We start from the raw sequence: 26400 nt of genomic DNA on the forward strand, positions 1-26400 counted from the left end.
ATTTTCTTAATAGTGTAACGTTTGTGCAGCACTAAAGCATGAGACACAAATATATTAGCTCTTAACAATGGTTTATTAAAGTTGTTAAACAGCTGGTATAAGCTGCATATCTGGCTCCCAGACTGTAAACATTCAGTCAAACAAGCAACGCATCGATAACAGAGCAGCAGCAACACATTACAGCAACCTAGGATTATTTTAGTGCTTTGGAATATTTTCTGATGTTTTGTGTTCTGAGAATTCAGTGTTTCATAATAACGCCTATATGTTATATGATGGTCTTTGGTAACTGTCTGATAGTTTCTTCACAATTCTGTCTGTTTTATATTTTTTATGAGTGATTTTTTAAACCTCATAGTAGAAAATTATTTGTATTATGCAAAAATTCTCATTGATGGTTTTCTTCTTTAAATTACTGCAACAGATTATTGTTGCAAAAAAGTTATAGTATGTCAATGTCCGAGGTCAGTGGAAAACCCACCACTGTTAAACAGATACAGATCAGCAGCACGTGAGAACGTTGTCCTGCATGGTTCAAAAATGTCTTGCATGAGACTCATCTACGTGTGCTGCCAGTTTAGCTCAAATGTTTTCATGAACACTGCATTGTGCATACATTTCTGTATTATTATTATTTTTTCCAGAAATTTATTTTATTCTTGAAATCATGTATTGATATTTAGCTTGGTGTCATATACTCCTCTTCTGTCTTCAGATGCGCTGCTGAAGATTCTGTGTCCCACCCCTGCAAATCCTCCTATCGCCTCTACCTCAGCTGAACAATTAAGCAGTGATGTAGCTGCAGCATCATGCACTCCTCCTGTTGGCTCCACCTCAGCAGCACACCTTAGCAGTGATGCAGCAACATCAAGCACATCTTCTGCTTCTCCAATAGACCCTGCTGATTGGCCATCTCCTCTAACAGATAAGGTATGAACAGAGTTGGTTCACAGAGGTCCATTTCAAATTGAAAATAGCTTCACATTCCCTAAACAAAAAGATGGACGAAGGTGTCAACATGACATTTTTAACAGACTCTTAGTCAATGGAGAAAAAGTCAGAAGAAGCTGGCTTATGTATTCTAAAAAAGATGATAGCGTGCACTGCTTCTGCTGTAACATCTTTTATAAAAGAGAATAGAAACTGACTAGGGAAGGACTAAAGGCTTTGAGAATCTCTGCCACCCGTCCTGTTACAGTGGCTGCAGCTGAAAGAAGCTTCTCTAAGCTCAAAATGATTAAAACTTATTTGAGATCTACTATGATGCAAGAACGTCTCAATGGACTTGCCATTATAAGCATAAATGTGGTCTCAAATCAGTTGTCATTTGAGGATGTTATTGGTGACTTTGCTGCAAAAACCCAGGAGAGTAAATCTGTAGCAGGTTATGTTAGGTTCAGGACATGTGGTGTAGTGTCATTGATAACACAGTACCAAAAACACCACTAGAGGACATTGTTAATCATCTTTTGGGTGAATTTTTATTGAAATCCTAACTTGTTTTGTTTTGTAATTCTTTCTGGATACTGGTTTCTTTAATGCTTTATTTTGTGTTCCTTATTTTTATGGTATTTATAATTTTTTACTTTAATTTTTGTAATATTGAAATCTTCCTTACTTTTATGGTATTTATAATTTTTCACTTTTAATTTTGTAATATGTAAATCTAATGCTTTTAGTTTAGTTCATTTTATTTTATATATTCAGTTCAAAATGTTTACATTTCTACATATTCTGAATGTTTAAATGGCTTTTTTAAATAAAAAGAACATCTAAGACAAAGCTATGTAGCTTCTTGTGAGTATGTACAGTCGCAGTGGAATTTACTGCAGCGTAAGGGGGCGCCACCTATAATCTTGCCTAGGGCTCCAATTTTGTTTGGGCCGGGCCTGACCCAGGGGGTCAGAAGCAGAGAAACAATCCAGGCAGGGAGCAGGCACGTGGGCAGGTAGAGATTCAGGCAGAGGTTAGGAGTGCTGGAGAATTTACTGGCGTGAGCTTTCAATAATCTGGCAGTGAATGGCTGGATGGCTGGTTCTTATGTAGTAGGGGAAGCAGGTGTGTGAGATGAGCTGAGGAGTCAGGAGCAGGTGAATTGGATGGAGCAGATTGCGGTTGCCAGGGAAACAGGGCTTGTCAGGAGCTTAATGAGAGGACCAGGTGTGCATCATGAAGGCTGAAGGCTAGATGAAGTGGCAGAGGAGGGTGAAGGATTGGGAGTCATGACAGGGATTGAAGTTACTACCTTCTGATTACTGAACAACCCTCTTTATCTCCTGAGCTGCTGCTGCCTTATTATTACAACCGGATTATTTTACAATAACTCTAATAACCCTATTTAGAGAATTTGAGTCATGTATGTTACGTTATTTAAAAAAAAAACTACAATTTTAAAATCCAATGAAAAGGTTTTGGACTAGAACCCACACTGAACTGAAATAAAGACACCCAGCACTCATGTCTATTTGGCCCCACAATGGGCTTTAGTGGGCTGTGTCTGGGGTAGTATAGGCAGGAAAACCCCACACTTACCCCAGATTTAACACACAAGGACCTTAAGTTTAAATAGGGCCAGTATGGCTTTTCCCTCTTGGGTTAACTGTGTTTATTTATCTGCCCAAAGACTACCCACAGTGGCCCTATGACTGTCACCCCATGTAGGGAATTCAGGGATCTGGCTAGTTCCATCCCTTTGTGTGATTTTTGTGCGCACCCCAGTGTGGGATCTAACCAAAAACTACCCACAGTGGCCCTGTGAGTGTCCGCCCATGTGGAGAATCAAGCACTCTGCCCAGTTTAACTTTAAACATTACCACACCGTAGGTGGTTTTTGAGCACACAAAAATCACTCTGAGAGATTAATCTGGGAAGACTTGGATTCCTCATATGGGCTGACACCAAAGGGACAACTGTGGGTAGTTTTTTGGGCAGATCCTACTGTGGGATGCCCACATAAATAATAAATGTTAATGCACATGAGCAATCATCCACTGGGCTGGTTCAGGACACCCCACACGGGTGAAGCATGAAAACATGTTTTAAGCTACCTTATCATTATTATTATTATTTTTTTCAGATTTGCTATTGTAGCTTGGCATTAACTAAAGATGGCTCATTTTAATTCAGAATGTCACCAGAATGAACAAATTCCTATAATATTGAGTGCAATTGCACATTGTTTTTGAGTTTTAACCAGGAAAACTATAAATCTGTTACTTTAAGATTAATCAGTTAATATTAATCTAAAACTCTGACCTGAATAGTGGTGAGATTAAAGTATTCATTCAATATAAACTAGGCTTTTAATTTTAGATGAGATCAACCTATTGAACTCACATCAAATATGGACAGTCCACACGCTCGCTCTAGAAGAAAATGTCCTTATTCTTAGTTTCTTTAAGGTTTTATGGTGTTTAATTTTGCACACATTACTGTAATAATCCTGGAGATAATGTAAACAATACCATCCGTTATCCAGTAGATTATGGAGTGAAAACTGCACAGCAGGGCAATTTATCACTGCTTTTGTTCATTTAATTAACACAAAAATATCCTATTAAGTCATTTAATTGCACAGAAAACTGATTAAGATTTTAAAAGAAGACAGTCCAGTGTTGCAGCAAGGAATCACTGAGGCGGTAATTACTGGTGATGAATTATGCTCATTTCATCAAATAAACTACAAAGCTGACACTTTTTTTTATTGACCAACGATTCTTAAATATTTATCAGACATCTATCCACTTTTTCTCAGCGAATAGTGCCATAAATCTGAGCAAATGACCGGCAGAATTGGTGAAACAGCAGGAGGTAGGGCTTGGGGGCTTATGGATGTGAGCGGGAAATGTACTGAGGCCACAATGCTCAACCTTCTTGTCCTTGTGTGCAGATTTAATGGAGTCATAAATACATGAAGATGTCCTCTGATTCACAATAGTGGCAGCAGTGCATTGCTTCAGGGTTGTCATACATCCATGCAACAGACAGGCCAGGTTGACGGGAGCAGAGAGCCATTATAGAGCGCAGCAGGGCAACAGAATCTCTGTGGAAATGACTGTAATACAAAGGCCTAAAAACACATTCAATAAAACATTATTTTTTTATGTAAGGCTGGTGAATTCAGCTTAAACGGAGGAGCCTGTACAGTGGATCTAACCAAGCAACCTGAAAAAAATTCTCCTTCATCTCAAATTTGCAGTAATTCTTACAAATAAGGATTACACCGACAGACAGGGAGCATCTTCATTATACACAGTGAGATGAGGGTTTGTTCTTACCTTTGCCAACATGTGTTGATGTCACTGCAGTCTTCGTCAGGGTAACCGCCGGATGTTGGTGGCATCACTTTCTTCTATCCACGAGCAGCTGTGGCCGATATCGCCCTCAGCTGCCCGCACCCTCTCCGCTGATCACAGTGTCCCAGGGCTGCCAACTTTTGAACATTTCAAAGAGTGAGACGGGGTCATTGGGTTGGGAGCGGACAAGTCACCAACCGTTTAGAGCGGGTGGTGGGGGGTATTTATGTTGAGACATACATTTTATTTATTTATTTCTACTCCATATGGAAGAGGATTGGAGCCACTGACAAGAAAAAAAAGAAAGAAAGAGAATTCTTACTTTTTTCTCAGAATTCTGACTTTTAATCTCGGAATTCTGACAGGGAATTCAGGGAAAAAAGTCATATCTATCTATCTATCTATCTATCTATCTATCTATCTATCTATCTATCTATCTATCTATCTATCTATCTATCTATCTATCTATCTATCTATCTATCTATCTATCTATCTATCTATCTATCTATATCTGTCTATCAGCAGTAAAGAGTTACAGCTACATGTCACAAATGGAACTTTTAATTGTAATTAATGTAAATGTTTTCAATTCCATCTGGGGGGGGGGGGCAATATCATGTCATTTATCATATTACCAGTTATTATTTCCTGCCAAGAAAAAAATCTATCATGTTAAGCTAACTTCATTGATGTAGTTGCATCCACTAAACAGAGGATTATGTTCATGTCAGTCATTAGCATGAAGTTATGAAGTTATCAAAGCAAACATGGCTGGAATCTCTGTTTTACCTGTAATCTGTTTCTCTAAGTGTGTGTGCTGCTTTAATGAGTGGATGTCCCCATTGTGGCACTAATACAATTTACTCCATTCTATTATATTAATTCATATCAGCCAGTAGGGGAAAAAACTGTTTGAGGAATTTTGGCATTTCCAGGCTTCTGTACCAGTAACCTGGTTATGGAGGAGGGGTTCATCTCACAAACAGGAAAAACACACTGGTGAAGCGGTGAATTAAAATACTAGGATTGCTAATGTTTTAATTCACCGCGTCACCAATTAATGTAGGAGAGGGAGCATGAGAGTGAGTCACCACGGTAGGAAGCCCAGCTTGCTGTGAGCGAGCGATATGTGGCTGATGAGTGAAAACAAAGAAAAACATTCAGGACTGAAGCTCCATCAACATCGGCTGGCGATGTGGCTGCATTTCTAAATAAAGCAAGTCACCGCTACGCCCATCTCACAACCAGAGCAGAAAAAATCCATCCGCTTGGATTATACAGATGGGATTCTGTGTGTGAAATAATGCCAGTTAAAGTATTACTTAAGTGTTGTTTGTGTGCATGTTGTTCAGTAGCTAGTGCTATAATTAATATCATGTTTTAATTTTATTTTTCATAAGCCCTACACAGTGTGCACAATGTGCGTTTGGGGAGTGCAGGCGCTGGTTTAGAGTGAGAGATTGGAGGTGTGGCGTGAGAGCGTGTGAAGAGGGTCAAATGTGTGTGTCTCACGCTCAGTGCGTGAGAGTTGGCAGTGTCCCATGAAAGGTAAAAACAAACCCTCATCACACGGTGTACAACAGAGAACTAAAAACAAAATCATAAAACAAACAAAAATAACAAAGAAGACAGAGAGCATCTGAGGATCAGCTTGTTTTCTTACTAAATTAACTCTTCTATTGTCTTATTGGGTGACCCAGTCAGGAAAGTTGACCATTGAGCAGGATTGATGGTTTATCTCTTGAGGTCCACGTGGCAGGGGTGAGGTTGTGCTCACTCCTCACCCCTGTCGCATGGACCTCAAGGGATAAACCATCAGCCCTGCTCAATGGCCAACTTTCCTGGCGGGGTCACCCGATAAGACAGTGGGAGGGCTAGAGATAAGCAGCTTTTACTCAAACAGAAATGAAAGCAAGGTCAACACACTCACAAAGAGACAGTTGGCTCATACAAATTGCATTAAGCTCAGTGACCTAAAAATAATGCTTTAAAAAGCCAAGGTATCATGAGAGACGTTCCTTTTAATATTTGTGTTTAGATCCCTATTTAATGAGAATGAAGGACTTTTGAGATAAAAAAAATCTTTATTTTATTAAAAAATTTTTTTACAAAAACTCTTAAATCAACAAACACTTCCAACTAGAAGTACTATACTGAGTTACGTCATCAAAGCAATCTGTGTTGATCTGACTGATCACCAAGAGGTTTCTAAATGTGCAGTAATTTAGAATTTCAGTGTTAAGCTGCTTTTTCCCTAAAACTCTGCAAGTAAAATCTTTAGGGGGCATAGGGAAAGATAGGTAGAAGGCTAATGGCTATAATGAAATCACATTGTAATACATTGTGAACTCACAGTGATTTAATAAAAGTTTGCACAGCTTTGCACAAATACAGAAGAACTTTTGCATTAAAACTGATTATGAATTTGTGAAATTGCTGAAGAGCATACCCACCAAACAATCGACGTTTGCTCGACAGGTGCAAGAAATTAAATAAACTGCTAACGGCTCAAAGACAGGTCGTAGCGACGTCTTTTCCAGGTCATTTCTGCATGTTGTAATGTCCACAAATGGTCAGTTTTCACCTATGGATGACCTACAGGTCATCTGCCATCTACAGACCTAATTCAGTCCTATGAGGTGGATTTTATATTCTAGCTGCCAACAAGCCAAAGATCCTGAACTACTTGTTGACATCCTGGAATCAAATTATTGACATCCTGTTCTTTCCAAGGTCCCTCACAGAGCACCCTTTTATCTAAACTCCTCGCTTCAAAGAAGAAAGAAGATTTTAAAATTAAATAAGAACTTCTAAAACTTAAGCCAGATAATCGTAAAATAAACGTTTGTTTATTGCCACCAAGATGGTCTCTGAAAATGGGTAATGTAGACACACAGATAGCATCTGATGTGGGTTTTTGATAACAATCAACCTCATAGCTTAACGCAAACCAAACTCTTTTACATCCAGAACGCAGCCCTCCGAGATACGGAAGTTCTGACCAACATCGCATTCACACATAGGTTCCAGACATCACCTTTAGTTCCATCCACTCACAGTAAATAAATAAATTTACTAATACAAGTAAATAAACCCAGTAAATAAAGCTGTAGAGCTCAACCTGTATTTATGCAAGCCTAACGCGTTGACCAATAGCGCTACATTACCACCAGGGGTAGCTGTCAATCATCGAGATCGAGCATTAGATCTCAGTGTGCACAGCGGTGCCACGCGCCTCACTCACCTTAGTGGACTGAAGAAACAATGGAGCGACAAAACCCCAAATTACCGATTCCTCAACTGCCTTCCACATCTCAAAAAACATTTAAAAAGTTTAAAAGCCCTTCTTCAAAAGTGGCTGTAAGACGTTTAAGACAGTCGAGTCGAATTTACACTGGAGATTCTTTTACACGATGGAGAGAGTTCCGTGATCCATGCGCCCTGAAAACAGAGGAAGAGTTGGCAAAGTTTCTTTTGGACAGGTGAATAATGTTATTTATTGTTTTTCAGATAAATTTACTTAAAATCTTTCTTTCACTGAAAGAAGTAATAGAGCAAACAATATTTGTATGCTTCGTGTACTATTGGCTAATGTAGCATTAGCTTGAATGATAAGTCGACATGAATCGATGTTGGTCAGTGAACTATTTATACTATATTTGGAAGAAGTTTGAGTGACGAAAGGGGATTTTAGCTTTATTTGTATGGGAGCTAATGATTAGTGTGGCGTTTAACTATACGCCATATCAGTGTATTGTTTTAAGCTCTTGTATATCAGCGTTAGCGAGGTTCAGTTAGCATCTGGGGTGACGGTGGCACAGGAGTTAAGTGCTCGCCCCGTAATCGGAAGGTTGCAGGTTGGAGCCCCGCTCAGTCTGTCGCTGTCGTTGTGTCCTTGGGCAAGACACTTAACCCACGTTGCCTGCTGGTGGTGGTCCGAGGGACCGGTGGCACCAGTGCTCGGCAGCCTCGCCTCTGTCAGTGCGCCCCAGGGCAGCTGTGACTACATTGTAGCTCATCCCCACCAGTGTGTGAATGTGTGTGTGAATGGGTGAATGACTGATTGTGTTGTAAAGCGCCTTGGGGGGTTTCAAGAACTCTAGAAGGCGCTATATCAAATACAGGCCATTTACCATTTACCATCTCGAACGCTGTATTCTTTCCTGTTTTAGATGTTTACACTTTTCTGAGCTGCGTGTTTGATTAAAATGAGTAATCAGCAGCTCATGTAGTACTTGTTAAAACCTGTGGAAATCTGTTGCAGAAAAGTTGTCCTTGCATTTTGTAAAGAGCTTTCACCCAGACAATGTAGCTAGGAAATGGAACACTTTGGTGGATGCCTACAAAAAAGTAAAAGACAACAATAAGAGTACAGGGAAAGGAGCTATACGATTTCAGTTTTTTGAAGAGATGGAGCAGCTGTTAGGGGGCCAACATGATGTTGACTTTCCAGTAATTGGAACTGCAACAGGACTGGAGGTGAGGAGATCAGAACTTCTTGTGCCTGACACACCCTCACCATCACGCAAACGGCACAGGGATCAGTCCCAGGATGAGCTTCTGCAGTTTTTTAGGGACTCCGAGGAAGCATGTGAGAGACGACACAATGAAACCATGCAACAACTGCGCACAGCTCAGGAAAGCTTTGAGGCTGTAATGAAGAGACTCATTGAAAAGATGTCGTTTTTTGAAAATGCTGGGGTTTGCACAAAAATATCCACTTTAAATCAATGTGAACTGTTTTCATTGTATTTCCAGTGCAGTAAGAAATAGTTCTTTGAATCTGTTTCTTTAGATACAAGATAGTTTGTGCAATATTTTTATAAATCCATACTCTTTGTGTATAATATTTTCATTAATGGCAACTAAATGTTTTCTGTCTCACAGTAAAGATTGTATTGTTTTTAAAACTGTTTGATTACCTTTCTTTTTTATTAAATATTTTTGCTCTAATATTGTGTCCAAGTCTGTTCTACATTACCATTGACAACAGCATCATCTTTATTAAGTGTAGTTACCTTATTAAAGAAGGAAAGAAACAATCTTGTATATAGAGCCTCTCAAGATAAAAATCAATTCAATTCAATTCAATTCAATTCAATTCAATTTTATTTATATAGCGCCAAATCACGACAAGAGTGATCTCAAGTCACTTCACATAGTAAACTTTCCAATCCAGGTCAGTTCATTAAGCCAATCAGAAATAATGTTCCCTATATAAGGAACCCAGCAAATTGCATCAAGTCACTGACTAGTGTCAGTGACTTCACAGCAATCCTCATACTAAGCAAGCATATAGCGACATTAGAGAGGAAAACATGAGAAGCTTCACATAAAGAAAACATTTTAAATATAAAAATATTTTTATAAAGTGGTAAAAAAACATGTTTAAAATGAGGAAAAAAAATAGTCAATTGTGAGTTAAAAATGTAAAGAAACAGAGAGAGAGAAAGTAAATAGGAAAGAGTAAACCCCCAGAATAAATACTTGAGTGTGAAGCAGAGAAAGCACTTTAATAAAATAAAGCCACTGAAATACAGGCACACCGCAATCAACAACATAGTTAAATATTTAACAAGAACAAGAAGAAATGGAAAATATTTGTAAAAGCAAAACAAGTGTCTTGCAACTTTGACAACACTACTAGTTGTCATCATCCTCTCTTGGGCAGCCCTGGGGGTGCGGCTGGCACAAGTCAGTAATAGTCATGTTGTGCAAAAAACAGGCTGCCATTATTATCATCACCACAGTTTTGATGTTGGTGTTCTGGTTGCCCGAGACGGAGAAGTCGGGATTCCAATATGGCGACGCCCTTGAAAACTGCTGTCGGGTGTGACATCATTCCCAGTTCAGACTTCCGACTTCAGAGGAAAATCGAACGCACCTTTACCGTCTGGTTTAGTGGTTTTACCTACGTGAATAGATTAGAACAAAAGGAATGATTATCAGCTCGTGCAGAAATCTGTGAAGGCTGGGAAGAAACATTAGCTGTTGGAAAAAGAAGTATCTGACCACAAACCTATCCAAAACATGGTCACACTAGCTCTCAGTTAGCCCTATATCACACTATTTAGCCTATTGCAGTTGTAGCAACAATTGAGTGCCAAATTCAAGTATTTTATTAGGTTTCCATGTTTTGAAAAAGCAAATCATATTAAAACAAGTGATTAGCAGCTCATGTTGAACTCAGCTGGCTGAGGAGATACTAGATTTGTCTTAGCAGGAAAATGTAAAAAAATGTGATTTGCATGCTCTTCATGCTAACGTCTGTTATTTAGTAGTTTCTCCGACCTTCATTTCATTATATCTTACAATAACATAGTTGTGTAAACTAAGAGATGGCTATATAACATAATAGTGTGTGTTTGTTTTAATTGTTTAGCCTGTGATCACTACTTTTTATTTTAATATGGGCTTTGTTTTTACAGTCATCAGTCCAAATATGAAGCATCAACGTCTACACCATTGAAACGCCAACTGTTTATTGCTCAAACGCCAGTGCCAGCTCTGTCTAGCGTTCATGGAGAGTCATCTGAAAGGCAAATAGCTGCCTATAAACCTCTACCAAGAATGTTATAATTTTGTCTCTGTTGGTTTTAAGTTAGTGGTGGATTTTTTTAAGAATTTCTGGAAATGGGATAACAAATGACTATAAAAAATGTTTAGAAATTAATCAATAAGTAAAACTATATTTTATATAGCGCCTCTCAAGATACAACTCTTGAGGTGCTTCACAACAACAAAAAATATAAAATACATATTTTTTTATTATTTTAAACAAAGTTTTTGAGAAAAAATAACACAATTGTGTTTTTAAAATGTAAAGAAAAATATACAGGAAATTATTTGTAAAGAAGGAATTCAGTGGATACAGAGAAATGCGTAATAAGCAGAGAGAGCAGAATAAGGAGACGGTGAAGATGTTGGTCAATAGACGAGGTCTATTACCTTCAAAATGACAAAATATGTATTGATTCTAATCATAATCTTGTGCTTGTATTTTATTTTCATAGGGATGAAAATTTGGAGGAGGTGATGGAACAAGGTGAAACAAAAAATGAAGGATCTTCACAAATGTTAGTACAAGGTTGAATTTGTATATGGCTGTCACATTTGTCAGGAAAAGTAAACAATAATTACTTTTTTAGGTTATCTTGTGTGGGAATTGAAGAGAACATTGATAAGGAAGAGTACAACAATATTCAAAACTCTGTGTAAGTACACAGATGTTTATAAAATGTGTCTAATTTTCCATACTAAAAACTTTATTTTGTGTATATTCAGGATAGAGTCATCAGATGACACATGGTCACCAAACAGAGAACCAGAAGTTGATTCGTCTTCAGAGGAGGACGAAACCATCGAGATGGACAGCGGTACTGATGACAGCGGTGATGAGGACTACACAACTTATATACACATAAGGTAATTCTTTTCGTTTAACATTCTATAAAACTGCAATAGCGCATAAATAATAAAATGCTTTTGTTCACAGGACTGGAGCAGCACTAAACAAAACATTCCTACTTGACTCTGCAAGAAATTAACATAGAGGATACAGTTCATGACTGTAATATCCCAGAAGCAACTGATGCAGCATCTGTGCCAGATAAAGTAGTGGTCAACGTTCCTGGAGACATCATTGGTCAACAGGTTTCCATGGTGTACCACAAGTGTATGCAGCTGCTTGCAGAGTTCCTCCTCTTGCCAGTCCAAATATGTATGGAGAAAGACCCACAAACATCTGAGGAATGTGGTGCCTCTGCACCATTCATTATCAACATTTCTTCACGAGGAACAGCTATGATTGCCAAATGGGTATGTTCATGTACTAACAATCCTTCAGCCTAAACCTTCAACGACATTTGCTAATATTTCTGTCTTTTACAGTGTTGTCCCAAGAGCCATGTTGTTTGGCAGTGGAATTCTCAGCTAACATTCAAATTTCGGTTGCAAGCTGGAGATTTTATGCTCTCGTCAAATTTACTCCTGTCAGGCAACAATTTTGCAAAAATTGCCCTTATGTTTACATACATGAATATGGGCATGGTGACCTGTAACACTTTTTTCAGTCCTATATGCATATTGTGTGGACACCATTAAAGAATACTGGATTGAAAAAAGGGACAGATATTATTTCTGAGGTGAAAGAAAGAGGACATGTTGTTGCACTAGGTGTGTTGGGATTTTTATCTACGTAATAAATGTTATGCAATTTTTTAACACCAAATAGTTATGCCTACAATCTGCTCAAAAACAGGTGATGGGAGAATGGATAATCCTGGCTTCTGCGCACAGTACTGTACATACACTTTGATGGACAATGACACCAGAAAAATACTCTCCATTGAATACTTCGATAAGAGAGAAACTCAGAGGAGTTCTAGAATAATGAAGAGGGAGGCTTTCATCAGAAGTGTCAACAAGGTTAGCCAAGAAGTTAAACTAGCAGAAGTTTGCACTGATGCCCATTCACAAATATCTGCTCTTTTCCATAAGTATAACACAGTTTTGCACAAAACACATCTTTAACCATTCTTAGTATTGCCTTACAGTTCATTTTATCGGTGTCAGGAAAAGGAAAGTACAAAGACAGTGGAATTGAGCACACCTATGACATGTGGCATGGTGCAAAGAACCTGAGCAAAAAAAATGCATGCGGTACGTGGAAATTATAATATATAATAAATGTATAATGATGCTTTTGATGGACTATATGTATATTTTTAACAGGCAGGTGAGCAAAGGGGTTGTTCCATTTAATTATAGTGGAACAAAGATATCTGTAACCATTTTTGGTTTTGCTGCAAGTCGGCGAACACTTATGATGAGTTTTTCGTAAGTATATTATCTGTATTTTCATATTAAAAAAAAGTGGATGTAACTAATCGCCACTGTAGCATCATGAAGGGACTGTTTTCCTTTCTCATCAGGAAGAACTTTTCTTTTCTTGGCAGGAAACCCAAACAAATAATCTGTAGTTCTACCAACCCCAGAGGAAATCTCACTCTGATGCTTAGAATTAAACCCGAGAGCTCTGTGACGTAGTCATAGGCCTGTCAACACAGACCACACCTACGTATGAGTCATTCATTCATCATTTTGAATTTAAGAATCTTGAAAAGTTTATTCTGTGAGCATTCCACTCAAACAACCACGCAGATGTTGTGGTTTTAGCCGCTCCATCACTCATGAACTAACTTCTGCTTTGTTTTAGGGGTGTCCTGGTTGAACCAATGCTGGGTCATCCATGCATGATCGCTAGCAGCAAACATAGAAATATCTGTTGGGTCTGTGCCAAGCTGCAGCAGGAGTCCCGAGCCAGCTGCCACTGTACTCAGGAAATGACTGCTTAGGTTGACAGATGGGCTCTGTCCCTCCATCTTTACTTCTCTTTGATCTTTGCTGTCTGTGACTGTCAGTCTGCTCCACCTCCAGCTGTTGCAGGCAGGGTGAATGCCAGATGATGCAAGTCAGTAGCAGAGATGCCAGCTGCCAGGATGTCCTCAAAATAGTGTCTCAAAATAAATAAATAAATAAATAAATGAATAAATAAACACACCAGCAGGTCTGGAGCCAGGATCTACACCATACACTTAAGTAAACCAAGGAAGTTCATGGTTGAGAACTGGAGACATTTTACGACTCCAAACATTTTGCAATCATCACTTTGCTTTTGTAACTGAATCTAATTGATCTGAAAGATGAAGAGATTGCACGTTGAAGCTGGTGGAAAGGCTCTGAGAGTAAAATCAGACTGTCAGAACGGAGCGATTCATGACAGGCCATTGCTTATTTATTTTAATATGGCTTCTCCAACTTCCTGACATATGCATTAAAAAAGCATAACAGACTGAGACAGCAGGGACCCGCCATGTGAGGCTGAATGATGTAACAGGGTCATCCATAGCATACGGGACAATGGAGCTGGAAACCTGCAGCTGGTGGAGACAGTTGGAAGCATGGAATATGCCAGGTAGGGAGTGAGAATTTAAAAAAATACATAGAGACATTAAAATGATCATCTATTTCTGGGACAATGTGTGGTGTAGGTGCTGATCGGCTTTCAGGATGTTTGATCTCAGCTTAGCTGTTTAGGAACAAAATAAGAACACGTAAAGTCCATCAAGTCTGTGTAAAAGTCCTTCATCCTAATCACTACTTCATGTTTGTGTTTTTGTTGTTTGGCTTCCATTTTTTCTGTCTCTCTTCAGTATCTTTGATCCTCCTTTTCTTTCTCTATTGAACTCTTTTTTTTATTGCTAATCCTCACGTACCTCTGAGACTGCTCTCCCCGCCTTGCTTCACTTCAGGCTTAAGGCGGTAATAATGCACCAATTAAACTGTTGTTTTGACTCTTACAAAAGTGAAAAGAAGAGATGAGAAAATTGGATTCAGCTTGGCAAAAATTTATATTTATAAGCTTTTATCAGGAGAATAAATTACTCATTTGGGTGAAATGTAACAAGCTAATATTAAACAGCTAATAGGTAATTTGTGTATGATTTGAATGAAAGAGCCTTGGGTTTGTGGGGCTGTAACAGTTTCTTCCCAACAGCTGTCAGACTCCTGAACTCTGCCTCCTGACATATGACCCACGTTAAACTCATGGACTGTTTGAATGAACTACAGCCTGTACATACTTATAGTCATAGAATATTCATAACATACTTCATATCGTGTACATTATGACATACGTAATAGATCCATTTCTGTAATATACTTACTCATCTATATTATTGCTAATATATATTGTAATACATTGATATCACGGCTAAAGCACTTCTGGATGGATGCAAACTGCATTTCGTTGCCCTGTACCTGTACATGTGCAATGACAATAAAGTTGAATTCTATTCTATTCTAAATTGAAACGGAGCAGCTTCAACAAACAGGACTTCTTGCCTGGAGTATCGGCTAGGTGGAATTGATCTGATTGGCCTTTGGCTCCCAGCAGCCTCTCACCTGCCAGAGGTCAATGGTTCACTGACCTCTGGCAGAACAATGGAGGCTCAGAGACTATGGGCTCTTTCAGAAAATCTCTTGTGAGCTGCTATCTAAATTAATCCTCAGAGAGGTAAATGCTTTCAAAGCTGTGACCTGGCCCCTCTGACATCCCAGCAGATACCTTATGCTGTCACGAATGGTCATAAATATGCAGCGCCGGCTTTCTCTTCCTCCTGACGGAGCTGAGGGAGGGACGTGCTCCGCCGGCTGTTCTTTACTGCAGACTTTAAGAGGTGCCATATGCTTTGAAATGTCAGGACCCTTTTTTGATTTTGCACAGCCCTGCTCAGTCTGTCGATGTCGTTGTGTCCTTGGGCAAGACTCTTAACCCACCTTGCATGCTGGTGGTGGTTGGAGAGACCGGTACGCCTGTGTACGGCAGACTCGCCCTCAGCTGTGGCCGCACATCACCACCAGGGTGTGAATGTGTGTGTGAATGGGTGAATGATTGTGTTGTAAAGTGCCTTGGAGGGTTCCAGGATTCTAGAAGGGGCTATATCAAATACAGGCCATTTGAATCTTGTTTTTGTAAGTATAGTGAGTTGTGCTATTTTAATTCATTAGCTCATGATAATAATGCTATTGCTAATGCTAACGATGAGTATGTGCTAGGATCTACTTGTAACTAACCTTTTAAATTCAAATTACTGGTACATTTGTATGATTTTATAATCAATAAGTATAAACTGCAACACAAGCTACATTTTGCTGCCTGCATTATATTACACTGCAAACCATTTGGAAGCCTTTTACATGCCAGGAAGCCTACAGCTGTTTTATTTTAGGTTGTTTAATCATTTAGTGATCCGGAGAAGCTTTAAATGACTGTCGTCTTGTTTTTGCTCAGCAGTGAGTTCTGTTATTTTAATTCATTAGCTCATGATAATAATGCTATTGCTAATGCTAATGATGAGTATGCGCTAGGATCTACTGGTAACTAACTTTTTAGGTTTTTTTAAATCCAAATTTCTGGTACGTTTGATTTTAATTAAGTATAAACGCCAGGTTACAACACTAAGCTAACTGCTAAAACATTAGCACTCTGAAAGCTATTTGCAGTGACACGTGAAAAGAGCATCAAACTGTAAACATGTTATCTTTTTGGCTGTTTCTAAGCAACGATTACATTTAGTAACCTCTTACCTGTTGTGATCACTGTAAACATTAGCATTGTTTGTTTTAAGCCGTACATTACTGATCCACTTCTGCCGTCTTTTCTCAGTATGTTTTTTTTATTAGGTCCTATATGGCACGCTACATTCGGGACTTGAAAAAAAAAAGTTTTTCCAGATTAGAGTGATTGTAAAACCGTAGACTGCCTATAATTATGGCATTTTAACACCCAGTCACCAAAGTAAATAGCATTCTGTGCAGCGCTGGCTACTTTCGGCATAACAATGTGTAATAAACTGTTACAAAATGAGACAAATGTCAGAAGAAATATTTGTCAGATAATTTCAGGTGATGCAATGGTTAAAAACAAATGTTATACCTAATTTTGTTTGGTATGGTTTTTGTTTTCGTCTCTCGAGGATGATGAGAGCCAATGTCTAACCCTAGCAGTAAGGGTGAGGCGGAGGACACCAGTCTATCACAGAGACAAACAGCCTTACACATGCTCCACTCACACCTTGGTGCAAATCCTAGTCACCAATTAACCTCACACTCATTTTTACTTATGTGGGAAGATAATCGAAGTACTCTTAGAAAACCTACGCATGCATCAATCAATCAATCAAATTTTATTTCTAAAGCGCTTTTCAAACAAAGTGTGATTCAAAGTGCTTTACAAAATGACCCCAGATTCCCATAACAGGTTAAAAACATTTACAAGCATATGCAAGCACATGCACACACACAGACTCACACACACACACACACACAAGTAAAAATTATATTAGGCTGAGTCCAGATGTGCCAAGTATGGTAACGCAAGGAAACGCCATCAGAGGAGCCGTCTGCCCCGGCAGCATCAGGTCTTCCACACTAAGTCAGGGCGCTCAGTGGAGGGGGAGCATAGACCCCCACCTATAGAGCGCCCAGGAAGCTACAGTCGACCACCGCTCCCGGGGCAGAGGGCCCCCACAGAGGAAACACTGGATTAAAATGAGTAAAAATGTAATAAAAGAGCTAATATAAATGACGAAAATTAGAAAATAAGTAATAAATAAAATGATATAGACAGTAAAATAATGATTTAATAATAAAACTGTGCTAGTATTACTCCGGTCTCATCTCGTCCAACTCCAGCAACACTAAAACATTATTTTCCATCATGAACAGCATTTTTCAGCCTCCCGACTCCTTACCCATCCATCTTTACTCTTCAGAAACCTGTAACTCTCTCCTTCAGTTTTTTAATGAGAAGGTCAATAGAATCCATCTCTCTTTACCTCATTCCTCCCCTCCCTCTCCTGATTTATTTGAACCCACCATTCCGTTCTCCTCCTTTGAACTTCCCCATCCCTCAGAAATATTAGATTACATCACCAAATCCAAACCTTCCACCTGTCAACTGGACCCTATTCCAACTGTTTTAGTTAAATCCTGCCTTTCTTCTCTGCTCCCTTTTATAACAGCCATTATTCATTCCTCACTATCCTCTGGTACGGTCCCATCCCTATTCAAATCCGCTTCAGTCAGCCCTATTCTAAAAAAACCTGGTTTAGATCCCAATGATTTCAATAACCTCCGTCCCATTTCCCATCTTCCCTTCATTTCCAAAGTCCTTGAGAAAACTGTTGCATCTCAGCTCCATTCACATCTCACCCGCAATAACCTTTATGAACAGTTTCAGTCTGGCTTCCGTCCCCACCACAGCACAGAAACAGCACTTATTAAGATCACTAACGACCTACTCATTGCTGCTGATTCTGGTTTAATCTCTATTCTTATTCTCCTCGATCTGAGTGCGGCCTTTGACACCATTTCTCATCCCATCCTCCTTAATAGACTCTATTCCTTAGGCATCACTCACACCCCCCTCCGCTGGTTTCAATCTTACATTACTGGCCGCACTCAGTTCATCCAGTTAAAATCCTTTACCTCAGAACCTTCCCCAGTCAAGTCAGGTGTGCCCCAGGGCTCTGTCCTGGGGCCCCTCCTCTTCATAGTATATCTCCTCCCTATCGGCAAAATCTTCCGCAAATTCAATATCCAGTTTCACTGCTTTGCAGATGACACCCAGCTCTACATTTCCAGTAAGCCCAACTCAACTCTCCCACCATCCTCCCTTACACTCTGCCTCTCTGAAATCAAATCATGGTTCACCTCTAATTTCCTCAAACTCAACGGCAATAAAACTGAACTTCTTCTAGTTGGCACTAACTCCACCCTCTCAACATCTGACAGCTTTTCTTTAACTATTGACAGTGCCACAGTCTCCCCCTCACCTCATGTCAAGAGTCTGGGTGTCATTCTCGACAGCTCCCTTTCTTTTCAGGCTCACATTAATAACTTAATTCGGTCAGCATACTTCCATCTACGTTCCATAAACCGTCTTCGTCCCTCACTGACCCCTCACACTGCCGCCATTCTCGTCCACAGCCTCGTCACCTCCCGTCTCGACTATTGCAATTCACTTCTTTATGGTCTCCCCAACAAACTCCTTCATAAACTGCAACTGGTCCAGAATTCAGCAGCCCGTATTATCACCAGAACCCCTTCCTTTCACCACATCACGCCGGTTCTCCAGCAGCTCCACTGGCTCCCAGTTAAATTCAGGCCCATCTTCAAAATTCTCCTCCATACCTTCAAAGCAATCCACAACCTCTCTCCTCCATATATCTCAGACCTTATAAGTATTCACACCCCGTCCCGTTCACTCAGATCTTCTTCTTCCATCCATCTTGCGGTTCCTTCTGCCCGTCTCGCTACCATGGGGAGCAGAGCTTTCAGCCGCTCTGCTCCTCGACTCTGGAACTCACTTCCCCCAGACATCAGGAACATCGACAGTTTTACCCTTTTCCAATCAAAACTCAAAACACACATGTTTAAATCTGCCTACAACCTCTGATTTTATTGAAATGTTTCTCTCTGTTTTTTCTTCTTTGGGTTTTATTATTGTTTTATTGTATTTTATTACGTGTGTTGTGTAAAGTGACCTTGGGTGTCCTGAAAGGCGCTTTGAAATAAAATGTATTATTATTATTATTAAAATATAATTATATAGAACATGCAAAGCAAGTAATAAAATATAATCATGTAAAACGAGAAATAAAACTGTAGAAAATATTTAGATAAAAGCTAACCTAAAAAGATGGGTCTTGAGTCTTGACTTAAAAACATGAACGTTCTCTGCGGCCCTGAGGTCCTCTGGCAGCTCGTTCCAGAGGCGAGGGCCATAACACTGGAAGGATGCCTCGCCGTGAGTTTTTGTCCTGACTTTAGGGATGACCAGGAGACGCCTGCCAGAGGAGCGCAGAGGCCGCGAGGGTTCATATTGTAAAAGCAGTTCTGATAGATAAGAAGGCCCAAGACCGTTAAGACACTTAAAAACCATTAGAAGAACCTTAAAATTGATCCTGAAACATACGGGGAGCCAATGCAATGATTCTAAAACCGGTGTCATGTGCTCCCGCCTCCTGGTCTTCATCAGGACACGTGCTGCCGAATTTTGTAGGAGTTGTAAGCCTAAGATGCTCTTTTTGGGAAGACCAGAAAGCAGGGCATTGCAGTAGTCTATTCTACTGGTGATAAAAGCATGCATCAACGTCTCCGTATTGGCCCGAGAGAGAATGGGGCGGACTCTGGCGATGTTCTTTAGATGATAAAAACCAATTTTTGTGATATTTTTAATGTGTGGAATAAAAGTCAGCTCAGAGTCAAAAATCACACCCAGGTTCTTCACTTGTTCAGATGGATTAAAAGACAGAGGTTGTAATTTCGGTAAAAGCTTCTCTCTCTGGGCCTCAGGACCAATGACTAAAACTTCAGTTTTGTCCTGGTTGAGCTGGAGAAAGTTCTCTGCCATCCAGGATTCAATGTCTAAAATGCAGTCAAAAAGTGCATCCATTGACCGAGAGTCATCCGGAGACACAGAGATGTACAACTGTGTATCATCAGCATAACTGTGAAAGTTAACCCCGTGTCTCCTGATGACTCCGCCAAGAGGGAGCATATAAAGATTAAAAAGCACTGGGCCTAAAATTGAACCCTGGGGCACACCACATGTAATCCCATGGACCCTAGAGGAACAGGTATCCAAACTCACCATGAAAGTCCTGTCTGTGAGGTAGGATGTGAACCATCTATGTACAGCACCAGAGAGGCCGATCTGTTGTAAACGAGTTAAAAGAATAGTGTGGTCTACTGTATCGAAGGCAGCACTTAGATCCAGTAGAACCAACACTGTCAACTTCTGTTTATCATAATTTACTCTAAAATCATTTAAAATCTTCAGATGGGCTGTCTCGGTGCTGTGGTTCACCCTAAAACCAGACTGAAATTTCTCTAGGACATTATTAGTATTTATAAAATCATTTAGTTGATTTAAAACCAACTTTTCTAAAATGTTGCTTAAAAATGGTAAGTTGGATACCGGTCGATAATTGTTTAATTCATTAAAATCTAAATTGCTCTTCTTCAACAGGGGCCTCACCACCGCCCTTTTAAAGGCAGCAGGAAAGACCCCCGTCTGAAGTGAGCAATTCATCATGGTTAAAATCTCATCACTAAAAGATCCATAAAATTGTTTAAAGAACGAAGTTGGAATTGGGTCCAGAACACATGTGGTGGGTCTCACTGAGGAGAAAACTTTGTTAAGAGTCTCAGCTTCTACCAGGACAAAGCTGTCCAGAGTTTCCTCTGGTATAGACACACATTCGGATTTATCTAAAACCTTATTACTTATGGAGGGTAAAATATTCCGTCTGATGGTGTCTACCTTCCCTCTGAAGTGGGCTGCAAACTCCTCACAGAGTGCATTTGAGGGTGTTTTCTGAAGTGAATTGGAGGTACGGTTTAAAATGTTGTTTATGGTGGAAAAAAGTATTCTGGGATTGTGTTTATTGTCTAGAATGAGTTTGGAAAGGTATGAATGTCTTGAATTTCTCACTGCGTTATTATATGATTTGAGAAGCTCTGTATATATTTGATGATTTATAGTTGTTTTGTTCTTTCTCCATCTCCGCTCTGCAACCCTGCAATTTCTCTTTAGTTTCTTTAGATTTTCATTTCTCCACGGTGAAGCACGTTTTGAATGAAAACTTTTTATTTTAAGTGGAGCGAGCAGGTCGAGAGCGGATTTCAGTCTATTGTTAAAATCATTGACAGTAAAATCACAAGAGGCAGTTACCGGAGTGGGAGGGATCTTTCTAAAAACTTCAAGAAAACCTGCAGCCACTTCAGGGGTGAGATGACGCTTCCTTACAGTTCTCACAGAGGGTTCCAGCTGGATAAAACTGGTGATGCTAAAAAATATACAGTAGTGATCAGATACAGCCAAATCAATAACAGAGGACACACTGGTGGACAGGCCATACGTGATGACCAAGTCCAGGGTGTGTCCTCTGTTGTGAGTTGGCTGTGTGACATGTTGACTAAAATCCATATAACTCAGAACATTTAAAAACTCCTTTGAAAAAGGATCAGATGGATTATCTATATGTAAATTAAAATCACCGGCTAAAATGATCCTTTCAAAGGAGTTGTGAAGGATTGATAAAAACTCTGAAAATTCTTGAATAAAAATGGCACTCTGCTTAGGAGGCCGATAAACTGTGACACATAAAATCTGAGGAGAGCTAAAAACTGCCGCTGTATATTCAAAAGTGGTAAAATGATCAAATAAAACTGGTTTGGCAGAAAGTATTGATGAACTAATAAAAGCAGTACCGCCTCCCCTTTTGCTACTCCTCGTTGAAAAATTAAAATTAAAATCTGACGGAGAGGCCTCTGTGAGAACAACAGGGGCATCTGAACTCAGCCATGTTTCTGTTAAAAGCAGACAGTGAAGATTACGATCTAAAATCAGGTCATTTATTAAAAACGTTTTGTTCAGCAGAGAACGAACATTTAAAAGAGCCATATTAATAGTAACAGGTGAAGGAGTGACTGTATTAACTGAAGGTTGGACTTTTGGTAACTGTTTTAGATTATTGGGGTTGCTTTTGTTTGGTTTATGGTTGTTTGTCCGCTCTCTGCTGATAATAACAGGTATGAATGAGGTATGGCAAGGTCCAAGTCCGATATGTGATTTACTGTTAAAATCAGGGCTGGGTTGGTAGGAGCAGGGACCAGCTACACATCAGGAAGTAGGAGCAGATGAGGCCAGTGGAGTAGACAGGGGGGGTCGTGGGCAAGCCAGGCTCATGGTTAGAGTCCGGATCCCCTGTCTATTTAGGTGAAGCCCATCCGCTCCAAACAGGTGTCTCCTGCCCCAGAAAATGTTAAAATTGTCTATAAAACCAACATTACGGATCACGGTGACAGAGGAAAGCCAGGTGTTTAATGATAAAAGTCTGCTAAAATGGCCGATTCCTCTGCCCATGGTGGGAGTGGGGCCAGAGATAAAAACAGACAGGTGCATAGTTCCTAAAAGATTAAAAAGGTGAATAAAATCACGCTTGAGGAGCTCTGACTGCTGCTTACGGATGTCATGGAGATAACATGTTAATTCCACACAGGAAGATCATGCAGGCATATTTGAATCTCTGTCAAACAGTTATTTATCCAACAAAACTTGTGATCCTGTACAGAAGTAAGCTTTACACCATATTCAAACTAGTTAATCTGATCCCTCCCAAATCTCCTGCAGTTTTTTTTTTCATTTAACTCTTTATCTCTGATCCTAACGCTTGTACATGCTTCACTGTGTTTTTGTTTAAGGTTCATCACGTTCAACAAAGTTGAACAATTCTCTGTGAGGACTTCTTTGATCCGCTTTGATTTTCTCCAAACTTGATGAATCATTTTAGATGGAAGACAAGTCCCTGGCCAGCTCCTGGCAAAGGTTTTAGTTGGATTAAGGTGTTTTAACCTCTTTTCCTTTCTTCTATTCCCCTCTGCTTTTCTTCATTTATTTCTTGTCTTTTACTTGTGTTTTCCACACAAACTAAATCTATCCTGATTTCTTTAGTTTTTACACCAATTAGCGTTTTTCTTTTTCTGTCTTAAATGATCATTGCGTTTCCTTTTCCTAATTGCTTCCTCATGTCATCTCATGTTATATTCTATGAAAATTGCAGCTACTTGGAGCATTTTTTGTTTTTGCTTCATTTTGTTTGGGTTTTTGCTTCATTTTGTTTGAGTTTTTGCTTCATTTTGTTTGAGGTGTTTGTAGTTCAGGTTGCATACTTGTGAGCCAACAGAGTTCCACTAAACATGTTTTCATGGAAGAAAAATTATTAAATGTATTTGCTGGCTTGAAGTCTAAAAGTAGCTGGTGTTAAGCACTAAAAACACACTGAGCATTGTCGATCTGTAGCTTAAGACATGTTTAGTCTTCACTCAGCACTGATGATTTGTTGCACTTTTTTCAATCTTCCTGCCTTACTGTGTTAGATCAGATAGCCCCTATGAGAACTAGACACTCTAAAGTTCGGTCGGATCCCTGGATCAGCGCAACTACCAGATCTGTCAGGCATGAGTGCAGAAGAGCCGAGCGTAGATGGAAAAAGAATAAGCTCCAGATTTCCTACCAAATAATGATAGATACCTAGGCTCGTTACCAGAAAGTAGTTAGAGATACCCGTAATAAATTCTTTTCAAATATTATTACTGCATCCTTTGGCAACCAGTGTGTCCTGTATCAGACCCTTAGTGCTGTTCTTTCAGCCAGTGACCACCACTCTCTTACTACCTCTGATGCTCAATGCACTAAATTTTTGAAATTTTTTCTAGGAAAAATTGCTAGCATCCGGGCTCTGATTTCTTCTCCCTATGTCACTAGTTTTCCTGAACCAATCCTGCATCGGTCTCTTGATAACTTTGACTTACTTTCTTTGTCCTCTCTGGAGAACCTCCTGTCTGCCTTGAAGCCGTCAGGTTCTCCTGTTGACCCTGTCCCTCCACACCTCCTTAAAGAAGTGGTAATGTCCCCCTCAGGGTCTTACTCCACCCACTTATCAATTTTAAAAACTGCAACATTAGTAGGCGTTGCCTGGAGGACCGAGAGGGCGGAGCCGCGGCAGTGACGAAGACAATGGCTAACTAGACGATGCTAGCTCCCTTCACTCTGAGCAGTTATTAGAAGTGGAGGATGTTTCTCCCCCTACTTACCCAGACACTCGAGAAGAAAGGGACCAAGTCTATTTGGAGAAGACAAGCGGACCTGAGCCTTATTGTTTTGAACTTGTGAGTTGCCTGAAACTACCGGAACCGACCCAACAGAACCAGCTCTGAATGGTAAGTAGCCGTTAGTCATAACATTAGATTAGCTGCAGGGTTTGGCTCCACGGCCCTAGAGAGCTAGTAATCAGCATGTTTTAGATCTATCTGCTTCAACATACCTGGTTTTAATCAGGAACAAATAGCTGAGCTGCTTAACAGCTAACCTAACCTGTTAAAAACCACTGAAACGTGCTGGATAGCAGCTCTCCAGGAGCCCTGGGCTCAAGCTACAGTCTGCTGCATAGAAAGTTATGAAACTACCCCATGAGAAAATTATTCTGTAATGTGTTCAGCCCACTAAAACTGCCCTGATTTCATTATTTATTTACTGATACTTGCTGCTCTCTTGGTTGTAGGTGATCCACTGGTGTCTGCAGCTGGTCTCTGCTGGTGTCGTCAGGATCAGGAGCTTCCAGAAGAATGAAGATGAAGAATGGAGTGAGGGAGATCCAGACAGACTGTGGAAGGAGTGGGAACCTCCAGGATCTTGAATGGACCGATGAATCTAGGCGTTAGTTTGCGGGAAGTTGCCTTCAGAGGGATGTCCTTCGACGACAGCCAGACACTCTGACCGTGAGTATAAGCCGGAGCCGGTCGCCGCCGGCAATCCGCCAACTGTTTGTTTCTGGCGGCAGTGCGATCCAGCACTGCCCTGATTGTGGACCAGGAACGCCTGGCACCGCGGAGGAAATGTGGAACCGAGGAGGAGACTGATGACTGAAGAGGGAAGAGCAAGGGTTGATGACCAATGGATGACTGAAAAGGGGACTGACCTGTGGCTGTGGAGATGTGGCTGTTGTGGGCGTATTCCACCCAGGCGAGGTGAGAGCTCCAAGAGGAAGGGTGTGCTGAGCAAACGCAACGTAGCATGGCTCCTAATTCTTGGTTCTTTCGCTCACATTGGCTGTTGGTTTGAGGATGGTATCCAGAGGTGAGAGCGACCCGAGCCCCCAAGGTCTCAGCAAACTCTTTCCACTCCTTGGAGACAAACTGAGGACAGCGATAAGATAGGATCTCCTCTGGGATGCCATGAAGACAGAAAATGTGTTTTACTAGGAGTTGTGCAGTGACTGCTGAGGAGGGAAGATATTTTAAAGGGACCAGGTGACAGGATTTTGAAAAATGGTGAACAATGGTGAGTATAGTGATAAAATCATGAGAGTCAGGTAATCCACAACAAAATCCAAACCAGCACCTCGGAGAACAGCACCTCGGAGACCAACGCATGACTCTAGGCGGGACAACAAGATGCCATGATCAACGGTGTCAAAAGCAGCCAACAGATCAAGTAAAACCAAAGCAGCTGACTGGCCCGAATCGGCAATTAAAAGAAGGTAATTAAAAACTCTTAAAATAGCACTTTCAGTGCTATGACGGGGCTTAAAACCTGACTGAAAATTTTCTGAAATGTTGTTAAGGGACAAGTAGTCCTGGAGCTGAGAGTAAACAACTTTTTCAAGAACTTTAGACAGAAAAGTCAGTTTTGAAACTGGCCTAAAATTTGAGAGAACAGTCTGGTCAAGATTTGGCTTTTTGAGAAGAGGCTGAACAATGGCCTGTTTAAAACACTGGGGAACACACCCTGAAGAAAGGGAAGTATTAATTAACTTCAGGATGAAGGAACCAACACTGTCAAATGCATTTTTAGCATAAAAGATGGAAGACAGTCCAAGGGGCTGTAAGAAAATCTCAAGTGATTAACAATATCTGATAATTCCTCTAAAGAGGCAAGTTCAAATTGGCACCAGGAGGAAAAGCACTGAGGAAA

Source organism: Nothobranchius furzeri, chromosome 12 (genome assembly GCF_043380555.1).
Source record: "Nothobranchius furzeri strain GRZ-AD chromosome 12, NfurGRZ-RIMD1, whole genome shotgun sequence".
Classification (NCBI taxonomy): Eukaryota; Metazoa; Chordata; class Actinopteri; order Cyprinodontiformes; family Nothobranchiidae; genus Nothobranchius; species Nothobranchius furzeri.